This window comes from Anser cygnoides, chromosome 5, assembly GCF_040182565.1.
Source record: "Anser cygnoides isolate HZ-2024a breed goose chromosome 5, Taihu_goose_T2T_genome, whole genome shotgun sequence".
Lineage (NCBI taxonomy): Eukaryota > Metazoa > Chordata > Aves > Anseriformes > Anatidae > Anser > Anser cygnoides.
In genome coordinates this window covers 63,275,630-63,293,371 of record NC_089877.1, presented here as the reverse complement: position 1 = coordinate 63,293,371, position 17,742 = coordinate 63,275,630, and positions in this window count along the sequence as shown.

Below are 17,742 nucleotides of genomic sequence, written 5' to 3'. Positions count from 1 at the left end.
TGGAGATAGCTGCAAAATCACATTGAAAGGAGGGTTTTGTTGGGTTTTCTGGTGCTATGGTGAAAGCAATGTGCTCGAGATCCCACTTAATGCTTCAAGATTGCTTTGGTCCTGGAGGTTTGGCATGAATGATGCCAGGTGTCTTCAGCAGCTGCTAATAAGTTTCTGAGGGCAGAAACCTCATTTCTGGGATTGCACTTCTGTGACACCAAGATGATTTAATTAAACTTCTAACTCAACTAAGCAGCATAGGTCCTTGACAGTCTTTTTTTCTTGTTTAATTAAAGCTTAAAGGCTGTAATTATAGCTGTTCTAATACACTGGAGAATCAAAAACACCATGACTTTTGTCTCTTCCTTTCCTTTTAGTGAATGCAGCAACTGGCTACAAGAACACTCTGTTAGCAGATCATCTCAGCAAAGAGTTTCCAGATGATCGGTTGTTTGTGGTGGCTCTTCACCATATCTTTTCTCCCTAACCTTTTTAGGTGAACCAGCCTGGTGGAAACATAAAAGAACAACAGCAACATGCACCAAGAGAAGGACACGGTGACTGACAGGCGGCCAAGCCCCAGTGCTCTGCACCCCACGTCACTGGTGTTTCACAACCTTCCCCGGGCATGAGTTTGCAGCTGAGAGCTTTGCAAGGCACTGTTTTATTATTTGATCTTTTGCAACCACCAGATCACTGACCAGCTCATGCTACAGGGGAAGAATCTGTATTTCTGGATTCACTCCTTCCCCAAGCCCAGCCATCCATCTGCTGGGAAATCTCCTCTGGCATCCAGTTATTCCTGCTGCTGTGCCACGTACTGCAGTGTTTGTTCATCGCCATCTGTGGCTTGGAAAAACACAACAGCTGGGTTCAGAGCAGCACGCGAATGTCCACAACCTCCATGGGGTTTGTCAGCTTCTACTGCACGCCCACTGCCATCTTCCATTTGCAAGGAGGTCTGGGAGGTCAAAAATTATGGTAGCCATTTCCAAGTTGAAATGACACCCTAGAGGAAGCCCCTTCCCACTTGTGCTCTTCTGTCTTGTCCTGCACGAGAGATCATTAAAAGACTGTGCCACAGGATTATAAAATTGGGAACACCTGGCCAAACCAAGGGCTCATCTGGATTGCAACTGTGCCTCCACCCATGGCCAGCACAAGGGATGGGGTGTTGACAAGGACTGCAATATTTACACAGGGAAATAGCAACAAGCAACTATTCTGGAGTCCTGCTCTGCAGTGGATCCCTACGCTTTCTCCAGAGAAGTATCCCCATCTTCTTCCAACCAGGATGCAAAATTCATCGGTATCCCAGTTTATTCATTGGTATTTCAGTTTTTCTCTCCAGCCGATTGTGAGCAATTGGTGCCACAGAACCGGTGAGCATCCCTGGTGCGATAACTACATGCAGCTGGCGTTGGCAAGGGAAGGATCCGTGCACAGTGCTCCAGAGTGCAGGGCTCACTGCCTCTGAATCTGAACTGCAGTCTGGTGTGATATGGCAGCTACCAGGCACCTGACCCACCCAGCTGGATGCTCTTCTCCATCTTACACAGGGGGTGAAGGCATTTATCTACCTGCCTGTAACGTTGGTCTTGCATCCACCAAGACTCATGGAGTGGGAGAGAGGCTGTTGCACTGCACTGATCATGGGATCCCGGAAATATTTATTTAGCAAAACACCCTCATTTCCCTGAGAAAGGGAGATCCCCAGTTATGCAGAAGAAAGAAGTAATAAGTGTAGAAAGACTTTGGATGTTTTCAACAATAAATAACCTTTAAAAAAAGAGAGGAGACTAGAAAGAAACAGCACTAAAACATGATGCTGAGGGGAGGTCAGGAAAACAGAGCCAGCAGGGGTAACAAGTCAGATAAGATCATGCCATCAGTGAAAGCAGTTGCAAAAGGAAATGGATATTGTTATAAACCTCAATTAATTTAATCTAGTGTATCGCTGAAAACAAATTATGACCTCAGATAAAACAAAACTAGTTAAACAAAGAACAAAGCTATTGTAGTCATGATTTACAGTTCAAAGATATTTTGTTTATTTCCTCTTCATCAGAGATCTTCGTTTCCCCTAGAGAGCATATGAATAATTAAAGGTGGTTTCTTATGAAGTGTTTGCTATTGCTTACTGTTGCCAGCTCAAGGGCCGATATGGGAACAATGGTAGGTTATTAGACTTGCTGGTTGCATGTTGCCTTCTGTAAATAAACCACAGGAATAAATGACTTCCCTGCAGTAATAGTAATCATACTGCTTTGTTTAAGTCAGGAATCTAAATAACGGGCGTATGAAGACTCGTGTGGTTTGTACACTCGGGTTGTGCTTGAGGAGTACATGATGAGGGCCGTGCTCTCACAGCAGCTCTGACGTCTGAGGAAACACCTGCGAGGTTAGGGGGAGCCAGTCCCGTTCCCTCAGAAAGGGCCCACCCAAGCTCCAACGCTTGGACAGGGGCAAAAAGGCAGAGCTGTCCTGCCCCAAAGAAGGGTTTAACACATTGGTTACTTGCAGGAGCAAACCTACAGGAAACACAGAGACCATGCAGGCCCAGCGCCCTCACCCACACCCTCTAGGCCCAAGGGCAATGGTGGGCTTTTCAAGTGGTGCAGGTGTCTTCTGTAAGCAGTGGAGAGGGGAGAGCAGGTCTGAGAGCAACTCATCAGGCTTGAACGTGCTTTTAAGAAAGGGGAGAGCTGGATTTCAGAGGGGCTGATCTCTTCCCATTAGCTCTACAGGAAGGGCCATTACCTTAGGCTTGATACATGTCTTGTGGCCTACAGGGAAGGGAGATGAGTCCAGCCAAGGTCAGGGTACACCCATCAGGGTGGGCAGAGGGCACAGGCAAGCCATATTTAAAATTTTCAGATCCCTTTGAGATGCACACTGTGGAGAGAGCCAGGAGATGCCTCTACAAACACTGTCCTAGAGGTGACCTGCCTGTGTGGCCTGGGAAAGGGCAGTCGCATCCTGGTATATATTTACTGCTGTTGTTGATATGTGAGGACAGAGGGGACAAGAGAAATTCCCCACTTGTGGGTCACCCACCCAGAGAAAACAGACCACCCTTGTGAACAATTTAACCATGGGAATGAAGGAAAGCAAGAGGATTGCCTATAATCTGTGCATGGGGACAAAATGGGGTATCCAAGGAGGCAAACAGGGTAGCAGAGGAGCACTGGTTGGCGCTGGATGCTGGTAGGGACGCTGCATGAGTCTGATCGCATGCAGGGACAGCAGCAAGAACATAGCAGAGATGATCCAGAAGCACCATCCCTGGGGACCGGGGGAAAGAAAGTGCCTTCATTGTACCATTCCTAAGGCATGCTGGGCACCTCACAGAATGACATGTGGTCAACATCCTGGATGCAGCAAGTCCCGGACGCCGGTGGGGTCCAGCTGAGAAGCACGTGGACTGCTGCTGACAGGGCAGAACAGCCTCTGCTGGAGGCCGGAGGAGGACAATGGCAGGACATCGAGCCTCGTCGGGGCTGCCAGCCCACAGAGGGAGGGCCTGCCTTGGGGTTGTTGGTTTGCAGTGCGCCTGGTGTAAGAGGGTTTGGGCCCTGCTCCTGGAACGGGGTCCCCAAGGAATCACTACAATTGAAGGGAGAATAATGAAAGCTCTGGTCTCAATGCAAGTCACCCACTCTCCCAACGAGGCTTTGTTCCAGGGCCTCCGGTTTAACCCAAATTGACACCAACTCGGCGAAAGCCCCCAGCTGCACATTCCTTCCATACAGTTTTACAAGCTGCAAATGTAAAACCACAAACCAAACTGGGAAGACAAAAAAAAAAAAAAAAAAAAAAGACAAAAAAAGAGGAGCCTGAACCATGCAGAGTCCCCACTACTACCTTCCATCCTGTCCCTGTTTCTGGTCATCATACCCCTGCTGTTTCCTACCACTTTTCTGCAGTAGCTTCTTGCTTTTGGAAACCCTCGACCTCCCACTAGCAGAGACTTAGCTCCTTGCTGAGGACTGCCCCGTCTCTGCACCAAGAGCACAAGTCAGCTCCTGAACTCCTGGTCAGGTTAGGACATCTTCCTGGTGACAGGCTTGTGGTGAGGTGCTGGGACTCCCACCCTGCCAAGGCCTCCCCAACAGCCATAACTGTTTTTAAACAAACAAACAAACAAAAAGAGCTTACTAACAAAATCCAAGCAGAAAACACAAAGCTCTTCTTGGACAAGGAAATCTCTTGCCAGTTGGCCAGAACTACTGAAACTTGAACTGTGGGACTACCTGCTCATGAAACACCACCTTGCTGAAGGCTCCGTTCCCTGGTGAAATGGCTCGCCCAGTTTTGTGGGCAGAGTGAATGGGGATGAGCTGCCTTCCTGGGCTGAGCAAGCCACCACAGCACTGTCCAGATGTTCAGCAGGTTGATTCCCACCCTGGTGGCTCCTAAATGGATGGCATGACTGCAGATGTCTACTCCTTCACAGCCTGTGAGATGGGGGCTAATCCTTGCCAAAACTGGCAGAGGTTTTGCCACCAGCTTTTGCCAATGGGAGATGGATCAAACCTTTGTGCCTTTCTGCTTCTTTCCCCATTTCAGTGGTGCTTGCTGATCTTCCAGACTCACCAAGCTCGTGACACAAACCAGCCTGTGACTTAGCAAAGCTCCTGATCCCCTTCCCAGGGAAAAGATGCATAAAAGGGACAGGTTTGCTCAGGAAAAGAAAACATCACCTTATAACAGATCACATCCTGGGCTGATGAATTATTGATGTTGCCAAGGTGATCAATGAAGAAATATACACTTTCCAAGCCTGGTGCAATGTGTACATTTTTGCTCCAAGAGGAAACCTCATAGCACCTACTTCACACGTTGGAAATGGGCTGTTGTATGTCACCTGCTTTCCTCTGTGCTGAGCTGAGCAGCAAACTTGATTACTCTTGTTCTCTCCCACTTCTCCATCCAGACCTGATCTCCATGGGAAGATCTGCAGTGCTGTTTCTAACAGCTCGCCCAGCTGGAAGCTGGCTGGAGAGCTGCCCACACCTACCAGTATCTCCCAGTCACTGTGAGGTAGGTCTGTGTCATACAACCAGCACTGTCATAATGAAACAAGCCATCCGAACAGGCACATGCACATCTCATCTGAGTCACTCCATCACGTTCCCACTCAACATCCGCTGCCCTGCCTCCAAATTTAGCCCCAGGTGATTCCTCCTCTCCCTTTTTAGGTGAAGGTCACAAGAGCAGCCAAGAAATCACCGGGAGTCAGCATTGGAGTTGAGGGCTGAGAGCAGGTTGTTTTGGTTTGTTTTTCTTTCCCTTCTTCTCCTGCTGCTTTCAAAGTGGCTTTTTTTTTTTTTTTTTTTCCTCTTGGTGTCTTCTGCTGCCAGCTCTATTTGGATACTGCTCCATCATACTCCAAGCTCTGTAAATACCTGAGGCTGCTCTGGTACATTTAGCAGCAGCTAAAAGAGAGCAGATTGTTAAACCTCCTTGACACAGAAGGACGGGGCTAACCCCTGCCCAGGAAAGTGTTTGGGTTTATTAATACAATGGAGCACACAATGGAAAGTGCAGTGCACCTACTGGGTCTTCTCATGCTACTTCTGGAAGGATAAAAGCACACTGGGACAACAGCTGCTCTCTGAAGATGTGTTTGCATGCCAGCAGTGCTAATGCATAGAATAAACTGGATTTTTCCAATTGCTAATGATTTTAATCTTTTCCTTCTGTCTCTGAAGTTGAGGGGCCAACAGAACACAGAGTTGGCTCGTGGTGTTTGCTTCCCCTTTTCAGTGCATTTTATGTAATATTAACCACACGCAAACTCAGAGGTCACCTCTGCCTGAGGATGGCCATGGGGTTACTGCACCTCCCTGGATGTTTCTTTCCATGGCTGTGACCCACTGCAGCTCTGAAAGAAAGATGTTCCCAGCTCTGCTCTTTTCCTGCATGCATCACATCATTCCCTGGCATCTGTTTCCTTCACCAGCTTTTGCTGGGAGCTGTTGTCAGCGTTTGTCAGCTGAAGCAGGGGACAAGTCAGCTGCTCCACAAAGGCCAAGCCATGGAGCTCTCTGCCTGCCCTTTGGTGGAGCCAACCTTGAAAGCCTCAGTGCAGCCTGGGCACTGCATGGCCTTCCATAATTTCCTGCGCTCAACTGTCGGCATCCTCTCCTCCTCAGGGCCAAACCCAAAGACTTTTCAATTCAGGCAAAGTATATAGATGATATGAATTGTTATTGTTACAGGCACCTCCCCTCACGTCAGCCTGGGATCTTTTCCTGATTGGGGCAGTACTGGAGCAGGGGCCTGTCTGCTTTTCAAGGGATGCTATTTTATCCTAAAGTTTGCAAGTAGGATTCAGGATTTTTCTGTCTTCATCAGTGAAGGGACAAGCCTGGTCACCTTCCCAGCATGGCAGAAACCCAGCACAGGAGCCCCAAAGGTTGGATACAGCTCAACCAGCCACCCAATACACCAGCAACTGGGGCATGGGTAGATCCTTCTGAACAAAGTGCAGAGCTTTCCCCATCTCAGCTCCTGGGAGCCTGTGCATGGACAGCCTATTAAAGAGCCTGGTCCGGGAGGAATTCACAGGGGTAACAGTGCAACAGATGAATGGGACCCACCCTCTGCTAGCTTTGCCCACTGCAGTGGGTAGCCCCAGTTTTTCTCTACATCCTGGATGCAACCTTCTCCCTCCTCTTTCCTGCTCCTACCCCCCATCAGTGCTCAGAGCACAAATCTTCCTTTTTTTTTCCTCAAAGTGAAACATTCTGTATCTTATTTATTTTGAAAACAATTTATAAGGGCAATAATAACATCCTTTTGGCTTCTTGCCTTGATAGCCCCAGGCATTATATATGCCTCATTACGGGAACAGCACACACCCTGCCATGTACTACTTATATAGGCAACTCACTGTACGCTCATTAAAAATCTGTAGGTATTGGCTGATATACACAAAGCAGAAAACGCACAGCGCTAGCAAGTCTGCGTATTACTGCCGAGCATAGAAAATGACTGCATAATAGGTCGTGTGGTTCAGCAACGTAGCTCGGTATCCTGGACATCTGAAAACCTTTTGTGGTTCCAGCATCCCACACAACCGCGTGCCGTTTCTGGACGCAGGAGGTGGCGATACGAGCGGTTACACAAGGAGGCAGTCGTTTTACACGAATCCACGCTACAACCGATGCAAAAAAAAATGTTCGCATTTCATGGAAGGAGATAAATAACGCAAAATCAAAGCTGCTGTTACACAAAAGAGGAGGAAAAAAAAGAAAAAGCCAAATCTTGGAAGCCCCAGCCTCCAATTGGAAGAGCAATGCCCCTCAAAATGGCCAAGGAGAAAAATGCACAGAATGTCCTTGTGTTGTGCAAAGAGTAATTGCACTGGGCAGGAGTTTTAAAGTAAGCAAACATGACTTCCAATGTGATCCATATTAAGATTTATCGACCCTTAAAGTCAATATTCTCTGCATCAGGGCCAAGGTTAACATTGACTTTGAGGCCAATGAGAAAGCTGTAATGAAGTGACGGTTAAGAGGCCCTCACAAAACTGTCTCTTTTTTCAAAGGGGGTTGGAAGTCTTTACCCAAGATCAGCCCCATCTTCCTCTACATTTCAAAGGCATCCAAATCTGCTAGGCTTTCTGCAAAACCCCAGCCATGAATATCATGCCAAACTGATAAACCCTTTGGATAACTCTTCCAGCAGAGGCATATGCACCCTCTGGGCTACGATCACCCTGGTGCTCTGATCGTGGTCAGGACCTGTTCATCTCAATCCAGTATAAACACAGATGGAAGGAAAACTTGACCTCAGCTGATGACAAGCTAAGAAATCATTGGACAACACTGTAGAAAAAGTCAGTATTAGTAAAATGCTGTTATTAGACAAGTCTTACTCCAGGGAAGATCAGGCATACGTCAAGAAACCAGGGGTTTGCAAGGCTGTGCAAGAAGAAAGTATGTCACACCCCAGCCTCACCATTGCAAGTTTACAATTTCCTTTGCAATTCACAGTGAGATGTTAAGTGGACAGAGAATGTACAATCTCAGTAGATTAAAAATAAGGAGTGGTTACCCAGGGTCTACTCTGAGGTGTAACTCTGTACTTTCAGAATATCCATGCCTGAAAAAAGCCAGATTTCCAAAGTTGGTTTGGGCACTTGCCCAAAACCTTGCTATACCTGCAGAAAGGCTTGTGTCCCAGACAAGGTCTCCTTTCCCCAGTTTTACTGATCAGGCCAGTAAGTGATACTTCTCCCAGCAAATCTTGACTTCCTTGCTACTGATCTGCCAAACTTTCATTAGTGAGAGGTGGGGAGCAGAGCTGGAGAGAAACCCTGGAAGTTCTGCTCTGTGTGACAGTGCAATGCAGCACAGCTCACCACTGACTGCACACACATTTTGGGGGGCTTATATGAAAGCACAGCACTGTCAGGGAACATGGATGGCTTTGGAGTACAGAGGGGATGCAGCGTAGCACATATTTCAGCCCAGTTCCAGAGGCAAAACTTTCTTTTTAAGCTTCTTTGAATAAAGTTGCAACAATTTCCTTGGGACTTTGTTAGTTCTATACACTTTTATGTCTTTCCCCAGCTGCTTGCTTTCTCCTTGTGTTCATTAAGACATTTGGTTTTGTTACAAGGTCTGGGCAAAAGAAAAATAGCTGTATGTATATATAAACAGACTATTAAAATAAAGAGCACCATGTACTGGCACAGAAGAATTTGTAGTGTTATTTAAATGTTTTTAGGTTCAGTGAGGCTGTTGTTATGCACAGCAAATGGCATCTCAAGCCCAGCTCTTACCAGATTTCTCATCACGCTCTTGTTCATCTGTGCTTTATTTTTCCTTCCCCAAGAAGCACCCACTTAGGGTCAGATCCTGCAATTCCCAATTGTCAGGAGGGAGGTTCGCTCAGCTCTCATGGATCTTGAGAAAATTGGTCCCTGATGACCTCTTTTGGCATTTTGTCATGGACTGACTGCTAAACACCTCCCTCTGACCCTCTGCGGTGGTGCTGTGCTCTGTGGTAGCATCTTCTTTCTTTAATAGTCTCAAATAGGAAGCACCACAGCAGGCCCTACAGGGTGCATCCAGGCTGCTTCATTATGCCAGAATTAGGCAAAAAAATGAAAAAAGAAAAAAAAAAGAGAGAGAGAGAGACAGATGGGCAGAACACCACCAAATGGGAGTCAAACTCATTTGCAGCAACACTGGTGTGCAGGCCACTGCCCCACTCACAAGGCTCTCAGGGGAAGCTAACAAGGATTTGCTGCCCACAATGCAACCAAAGCTCCAGATGCATCCCTAGACCCACGTTGTGGCCCCTCCTCAAAATGTGATCAGTAAAAAGTCAGTGCCCAACCTAAACCTTTATTTAGCTGCTTTATACAATTACCACATAACTTGGCATGGTGGGCACGGCCCTACAGGGACTAGGAAAACATGCAGCGAACAAGGAGGCAAGCTGGCAGTGAGATTTTCCCACACTTTCTTAGAGAATCAATTTTCTTCTTGCAAATGACAAACAGAAAAGAAGAAGAAGAAAAGAAGAAGAAGAAGAAAAGAAGAAGAAGAAGAAGAAGAAGAAGAAGAAAGAAGAAGAAGAAGAAAAAAGAAGAAGAAGAAGAAGAAGAAGAAGAGAAGAAGAAGAAGAAGAAGAAGAAGAAGAAGAAGAAGAAGAAGAAGGAGAAGGAGAAGGAGAAGGAGAAGGAGAAGGAGAAGGAGAAGGAGAAGGAGAAGGAGAAGGAGAAGGAGAAGGAGAAGGAGAAGGAGAAGGAGAAGGAGAAGGAGAAGGAGAAGGAGAAGGAGAAGGAGAAGGAGAAGGAGAAGGAGAAGGAGAAGGAGAAGGAGAAGGAGAAGGAGAAGGAGAAGGAGAAGGAGAAGGAGAAGGAGAAGGAGAAGGAGAAGGAGAAGGAGAAGGAGAAGGAGAAATTTACTGTTACCATTCAGTCACTCTGGGGAGCACTTGAAAGATGCCATGGCTGCAACAAATTCATCCTATTTTTGCAAGATCAAGCATTTTGCATTTTTGCACAAATCCATTCTGTTTCTCCCTAAACATGTCACTATTAATTTTGTACACACACACTCCCACTCAAACCTTTTCTTACCACACAGATATTTCAGCCACCTAAGTGGTGTTAAATTAAAAAAAACCTGTGCAAACAGAAGAGCTTTGGGAATGCAGCACCAATGAACATTACACTCTCTGGAGCAAAGGAATGGCACAAGCAGCAACAGTGAGCTTGGAGGTGAGGCTCCAGCTTTCTGCTTGTTGAGATTATACCTTTAAGAGGCAAAAAAAAAAAAAAAAAAAAAAAAAAACACCAGAAAAAGAAACCTAATCCTTGGGATGAGTCACTCTAAAATGTGCCTTTTCTCCCCTCACAGGGCTGAGCAGCCCCACACAATGCCCCCAGGGCACAGGCTCCTCATTTGGCAGGGCTCAGGGCAGAATTCAGGCCGGGGAATACCTTTACGCTGGAGAATTTGGCTTGTAACAAGGCTTTTCAGGAACATGGCAATTGCCCACGTGAACGCATGGCTTCCTGCATTAATATGCTAAAGAGACAAGACAAGCATCTTTAACTACAGCTGAGGACTAATTAAGACTGCTCTTTTACAAATATTGCATGGTTCATTCCATTCTTCCCCGATTAAGAACAAAAGAAGAAAGAAGTCATTTATTGTCATGAGTCACTTCAGATACAATGGAAGGAATTCCAACAGATGACTGAGACAAAACAAAAGCTGACATTATGAAAGCCATGTCTAAACACTAATTTAAACTGTCAACTTGCTAGTGAGGAAGGTTCATGACAGAAGGAGAATTAAAACTTAAAAGAGCACATAAATCATTGAAGAGATTAGCAGCGTGTGATGGGGCCAAAGTACGCCGTGCTGGAAGCTCACTGAATGGTAGTAAGCTGCCCCGCAGTTTGGGGGTGAATGCTGTGTTTTGCCAACAGTCCTGGGCTAAAATGAGTGATTTGGGCCATGTTCCCAGAAGCAGGAGCTGCGTGAGTCAGTGGCGTTACTCCTGTGTCCAGCAGGTGAGGATCAGACCCCTTGAGCAGCATATTAGTGTTAGATAAAATCTAGCCCAAGCTTCCCTCCGACTTGGAGGTGCTTGGTTTTGGAAAGGAGCCAAAATGGCTTCGGGTCACATCCAGAGCTGCTGTAAACTCTGCCACAGCAGACTCCCACGACCTGCCCATGCCGCGCAGGGAGCCCACCTTCCCTTCCAGCAGCACCGCCGCCTCTCCCTCTTCTGATTTCCAGGGAACATGTCCTGAGGCAGTGCCTCTTAACTCGCCGTAGACCTGCCTCCCACCAGCAGAGAGAAAACCAGCTCATCTCTATCGGAATAAAGAAATGTGGCATTCAAAAATGCCTTGTGTGCTACAGAGTTTCAACTGTGGATTTTTTCATACACGTTAGAACAATTTCTTATATAGATTTTCAAGCAAGCTTACAGTTTTCAGCCCAACTGGCTTATCAGACTGGCACACAGCCTCCAGCTATCACACAACAGCTATACAGCACATCTTATTCTGCATAAGTCTTCCGAGGGCTGTGGGCAACAGCACAGAATGAATGAATATTGGGACTCTAGATCATCTAAAATCTATATCTATTTGCTCCCATTGTTTTTAATACTCCCCAAACAGAGAAATCATTATAGATTACCAAGTAAGAACTATTCATATTATTGTATTCATGTAGGTTTAGCACCCATTGTAGCTATTTGTTATCCAGGTGACCCTGAAATCCATTCAAGCAAAAGCTCCACCTTGACTTCAACTCAACATGAGCACTGCTTCCCTCCTAGACCAGAAAGCCACCAGTGAAGTCTCCAGCCACAACCCTGTCTCCCCAGAGTTTACTTTAGTCAAAAGTCCAAGGCCAGGAAAATATTTGATTAGTTGGTGAATAAGAAGGCATTTGAAAGTGATGTCTTAGTGCAGATGTTTAACCCATTAAGAGACTACTTCTCTTGGACACCAGCAATGAAGAAGTCCCCCGTCCTGCTGTACACTCTCCCACGGACAGGGATATTAGCCTGGGCAGACCACAGGCTCCCTTTAACTATCTGAACATCAAGGCTAAAGTTAATGGAGAGACTGCGCTGCCACGGTCCAGGCCCTCGCATCCTAAAAGTGCTGCTGGAATTAGGTCACTCTCAGCTTTGGCTCCAGTTCAGGCAGAAGTTCAAAAAGTCAATTATAAAATAAATAAAAAGAGGGAAAGTAAATGAGATGCAGAGCCCTTTAACTTAGAGGGATGAAATCACTGTGGAAGTTGGGGAGAGCTTTGCTGTGAGTTTAGGAGTGATCAGGACGCTTTCCAGTGTCGTTGCATTGGCTAAATGTGTTACAGAGCTACAGATTTTTTTCTTCCTGTCCTTGCTGTGGAAATCAATACAGCTTTGGCTATATTACTGTTGCCTACTTATGTTATGTCAGTACTTGCAAGCCACAGCCGTTGGTACTGTTGTGTAAGGCACCATAAAAAGGCTGAACAGGAGGACTGACCCGTCCTTTATGCACAAGAGGCAAAGAAGAAAATAAATAAACAGTAGGACAATACTAGCCACAATCATGAAAAGAGATGTTTAAAAAAAATAGAATGTTTTTGTTTTATTATTTTTTTTTTGATTTATAGAGAGCTCTTCGCAAGTGTGAAGAAAAAGAGCAATGGGGCTGCACATGGAGGCTCACTGCCTCCCCGTCTGGCCTCTAGTACTGAATGATGGCTAGACCAAAAGGGGCTGTGTTAGCTCCTGGTCTTTGCTTCTTCTGGCTAGGATGAAGAGCTATTGGGGACTGCTAAGAGAGGAGTCATACTCAAGACGGGGTCAAGCAAAGGACTTGGGAGAATGATTTTTGCAGCAGTAATAACAGAGGATTTCAGTGAAACAAGGCTGTACATGAAGACCAGAGGAAAGGTTTATAGCAGAAACCAAGACAAGAAATGAGATCCTCAGCAGAAGATTCAGATGTGTGAATGGGGGAGTCCCAGTGTGTCTATTAGAAATGTTCTGCAGAAAGTCTACAAGGCTTGACCATCTCCTGGTTGAGGGGGCACAGAGATCACCGGGATAAAGATGATGCACACATAATGGACAAGAGTAGAGGCAATTCTAGATAGGCTATCTTTGGCATTAAAGAAGGAAAGAAGTAGAGGAACATGAAAAGAAAGATGAAGACTGTTTTTCTCAGTCAAGTTGGTCAGCTGAGGAGAGAGGTCCTGGAGCTGTCTATTTCCAGATGCCAGTTGAATTTCTGTGGAATGGTAAAATTAAGTGGAAAAGGAGGAGGTCCCATGTGGAATTTGGAGAGGGGCAAACTGAGGGCAAGACTGCAGGATTCAGAGAAGTAGCAAAAGCAGAAAGAAACATGAAACCCCAGGGAAGCAATGGGGAGGAACATGAGGCTTACACTGAAAAAGGTACCAGATTGGCCAGGGAAGAGGAGGATGGAAGCTCTGGGCTTGCTCCAGACATACACCCCAGCATCTAGACACAAGGGTCCTATTCATGTCCACTGAGTATGGGGTCAAGCTAATGCCTTCATCAGGCTGCTGTACCTATGTGGTCACAGCCCGGACACAGGCAGACCACCCGATGGGGGTCACGCTTTGTGCACTTTGGTTACCGGTCCTTGGAGCCTCCCATGGGAAAGGTGGATCTCGATGGGAGCCCACTGGTGTCTGTGGAGCCACACACCGGGCTGACGGCTTGCTCTGAAGTGAGTGTTAACGTGGGTGCAATGTTCCCAGAAGCCTCGGCCCAACGATGCTGCAATGAAGGGGTGAATCAGGCCTTTTCACATTGACGTCAGTAAAGTTACACCCAGGGTAAAATTAGCCCCAGGACAGTCGTTCTGACACTTTCACAATAGCACTTTTTGGGGTTTTGGCTTAGTTTTGCCTTTTTTTTTTTTTTCTTTACTTTTTTAAGTGATTCTCCACTAAGCCCACTTCTGCAGTGTGGAGAGGGAGGGAGACGGCCCCGGCCGCTTTGTGTGTGTGGATCGTGAGGCACAAAGCAATGTAACCGTGCTGACAAACAGATCACGCTTCAGAGATCTGAGCCTGAGCGTTACCTTATGTTTTAGCTGCTCGATCGGCTCTCACGCCTGGGACTGTTTGAATTTCCCACCAGCTCGGCACAGCTATTTTCCACATACTTTAGGTGCTGAATTAATTGTGAGCTCAAAGGAACGACATTTCCAGGCTCCTGATGAAGAGCGTGTCTATCGGTAGAGAGCAAGACATGCTGCTAAGCTTTTACGAGGTTGTTCACCCGCATCCAAAATGTGGGTGAGCAGCTGGGCCCTGTGGGGTTATTTGAGGACCCACTGGTGTGCGCCGCAATGCAAAGCCAGCACAAGTACCCTACGTGTGCCGATCGAAGAGAGGCCCGTAAATACATGTGCAGTTGGCTGCATTTTTTGCTCAGCTCCCATCCGTGTTTGTAAACACTGGAGAAAGAGACCCGAATCTGTGTCCAACCCCGAGCAGTTACAGAACATACTGTAATTCTGTAATGCGAAACAGAGTGGCTCGCTAACCGTGCAGATCTGGAGAGAATTCCTGACATGATCCTTTTACGTATTTTATGTTAATCACTTCCATCTCAGGAACACACGCAAACAATACCCTATTAGACGTTCCCTTTGGCACTCGGACAGCAGCGCAAGCTGCCGCATGTACCAGAGTGGCGGCCGGAGCAGCCGCAGTAGGGACGGGATGGGATGGGACAGGACAGGACGGGAGTCCATCGGTGGATGCTGCTAATGGGAAATGGCCGAAGGGTAATATACAAAAGGGCAGAGTGGCCACCACCTCCTTGTTTGGGTTTTTGTGCTGGTTTTCCTGTGGGATTTTCTAGGAGAGCGAGTCTCTGGATGTCCAGGAGGGCCTGTGGATGTCAGAATGGTGCCATGATCCCAGAGACCCCAAAGCTCTTCTGCATGGGGCAGGAAGGAAAATTTCCCTGCACAGAGGTGCACATCACTGCCTCAAGCAGGACCCCCTTGGGTAGCACAAGAAGGATCAGTACCTGCCTGGTTAGGTTTCCCCATCCCTTGCTTAAGTTTGCAGAGTGGTACTAGGGGTATGTGACTATTTAACTCTTCAAACAAGCCTTTTCTGCTTTCAAAATTGGATGGAAAAATATTTTCCCAGTGGAAAGAGGCTGAATTACCTAAGCAGCAGGGCTTTGCTGCAGCCTGTGACACCTAAGTCCTCTACAGAAGGGAGGTGGGACATCCCTGAGCATTAAGGGGATGAATCCTGCTGCTGTGGAAAATAGGCAGGAGCCCATGGGGACCTCACCAGTGCTCTGCAAATAGCTTGGGAGGCAGGCAGAGGGATGAGAGGGGAGAGGAGGCATCACTGCAACTGCAGGAGCAACCACTTGTAGAAGACACGTAAAACAAGCCCACTGCTGCAACAAGGGTGGCTCCTCACCTTTAATAAAATACCAGCCCATGGTGAAGTCAGGCAGCTGTGCACATCAGCAATCAGCTCACCACGGGGCGTTTAGGGCTGGCACAGTGCCCCATTGCCAGGGGCACAGGATCTGCAGGGGTGCCTCCATCCCTGGATGTACCCATCAAGCTTCAGCAGACGGGTGTCCACCAGCATCACCCCGCACCAGATCAGAGCAACCCCCAGGAAAAACAGAAAGATCTCTCCAAATGCCCAGCACAAGGTTTTGCAAGGATCTGGGGATTCAGATCCAGGTACTGCATTTACATTCTACAGCAGCTGGATTTTTCTTTTTGTTACTCACTAAGATGAAAATCTGGGGGGCTTACATCATGCAGCCCTTTAGTTCTGGTAAAGCAGGACATATTTGTGCTAGTGCCAGTGAGAAGCATTGCCTGGGAGATGGGACATTTCTGCTCAGGATGTACTTTTAAAGCATTTTAAAAGCAGCCCTGACTTTGAATAGTAATGCTGAAACAGAATTCACTCCAACATTCACTAGCCCAAATGTCTTTGCTGAAATCATGCTGTTTCCCTATTGTTATTTAACAATAAATCCTGCCCCCAGGGAAATGTGTATAAATATGAATTTAAGAGTTCCCAGATACAAAGAATCTCCCTTTTTCACCCTCCTGGGAGATAAATAGCTTAGAAATCTTCCTACCAATATGTGCTTTTCTCAATACTTTTCCCCTTAATGCTGTAAAATGCTTCTGGAGCATCTAGATGGTGAAAGAATACAGCACAGCGAAGCTTTGTAAGCTGCTGGATGGATTCCTTCATCCCAGTGCTGAGGGGTTAAACACCTCTGTGTGCATGCTTCTTAGCTGCTTTGGAGCACAGCTGAGTTGTTTTGTTCTAGAGCTGACCAGGAAGGGTAACGTGGCCCTGGTTTTGCAAAAGAATCGTTGCAATTTTTGCAGTACTGCTTCCTCTCAATTTTCCTGAGTCCGAGCTGGGCAGAGAGGCAGTTTGGGAGCTGCCCACAGGGCTCTTCCTGGCTTCATCATCTGGGGTAGCACTATGGAGTGATGCTTTTATAAGCTTCATTTTACGGCTGATGGGAGGGAAACGGTGCGCCTCCAAACCTGGAGCCCTCATCCCTCATCTTCCCATGGGTGTCAAAGCCTCGGCAGCCTCCATCTCATAGGTTGTGGGGATCAAAGGGCCACAACAGAGGCTATAGGGACATTTCAAAACTGCTGATCTAGGTCCCTGCTCTGCATTAAAGCCTGGGAGACTTCTCAGTCCCTACTGAGTGCAGAGAGATATGGCCAGAGCAGTACCTTTTAGTTAAGAAAATTGTGGTCAATAGTTTCCCAGCTCTGCACTGAGGACATACCAGGCAGACCTTATGATCTAGCCAGTTTGTACTTGTACCTTGTACCTCAGATATACACAATGTCTACAGCCAGATACGTATAGAAATGTATAGAAACTCACCAAGCATGGCAGAGTGCTGAATTAATCACAATATTTTTCCTTTTTTACACTTCGTCCCCAGTAATAATATCTTCTAAAAGAAACCGTAAGTGGGATTTATGCAGAGCAGGGTGGGGAGCAACACATGGCAGACCAGCAAACAGGCACATGGCACCTGGGCAAGGAGCGAGGCGTGGTGCGATGGGCACCCGGCCTCCCTCTGCATTTACCGGGCAGGTTGGACACGGTCCCTGGGAGCAACTCAGAACTGCCCCAATCACTCGGAGCAATGCTGAAAGTAATCCAGCTCAAGCTCCACCTGGAAATCAGTGGGTGGGAAAGCTAAGAGCTGGGTGATTGGCATGCCAAGAACGCACCGGGGAGATAGCTGCAAGGGGGGATCCCCTAGGAGCTGGCACCGCACGCTTGTGCTGCAGAGGAAAACATCTGTGCTTTCCCCTGCCCATTTCTGCACGCCTGTCCGCCCTGAGTTTTAATCAATCCTCTGCTCTAATAACCTGACAAAGAACTTCTACCTTGTGCAATATCCACAGTTACTCATTTCTCCTGACTCCCTCTACCTCTATCAGCAGTTCTTTAACTCTAGTTCTGCCTGGAGATTTTTCATTGATGTAATGAAATTTTTGGGGGGAGAACAGCTCTGCTTCTGCGATTTTTTTCCAAGGTCCTGGTGGTACTGAGGGAGAGCTGGCCATTCCTGTGAACCACGCTGTGCGACACTCACCCTGCTTCCCTCCCTTCCCCACAAAAAGCCAGAAATACCGCTTAAATCACTATTGTTCCCTATGATTTAATTTCATGCCACTGCTCAACAGCTACA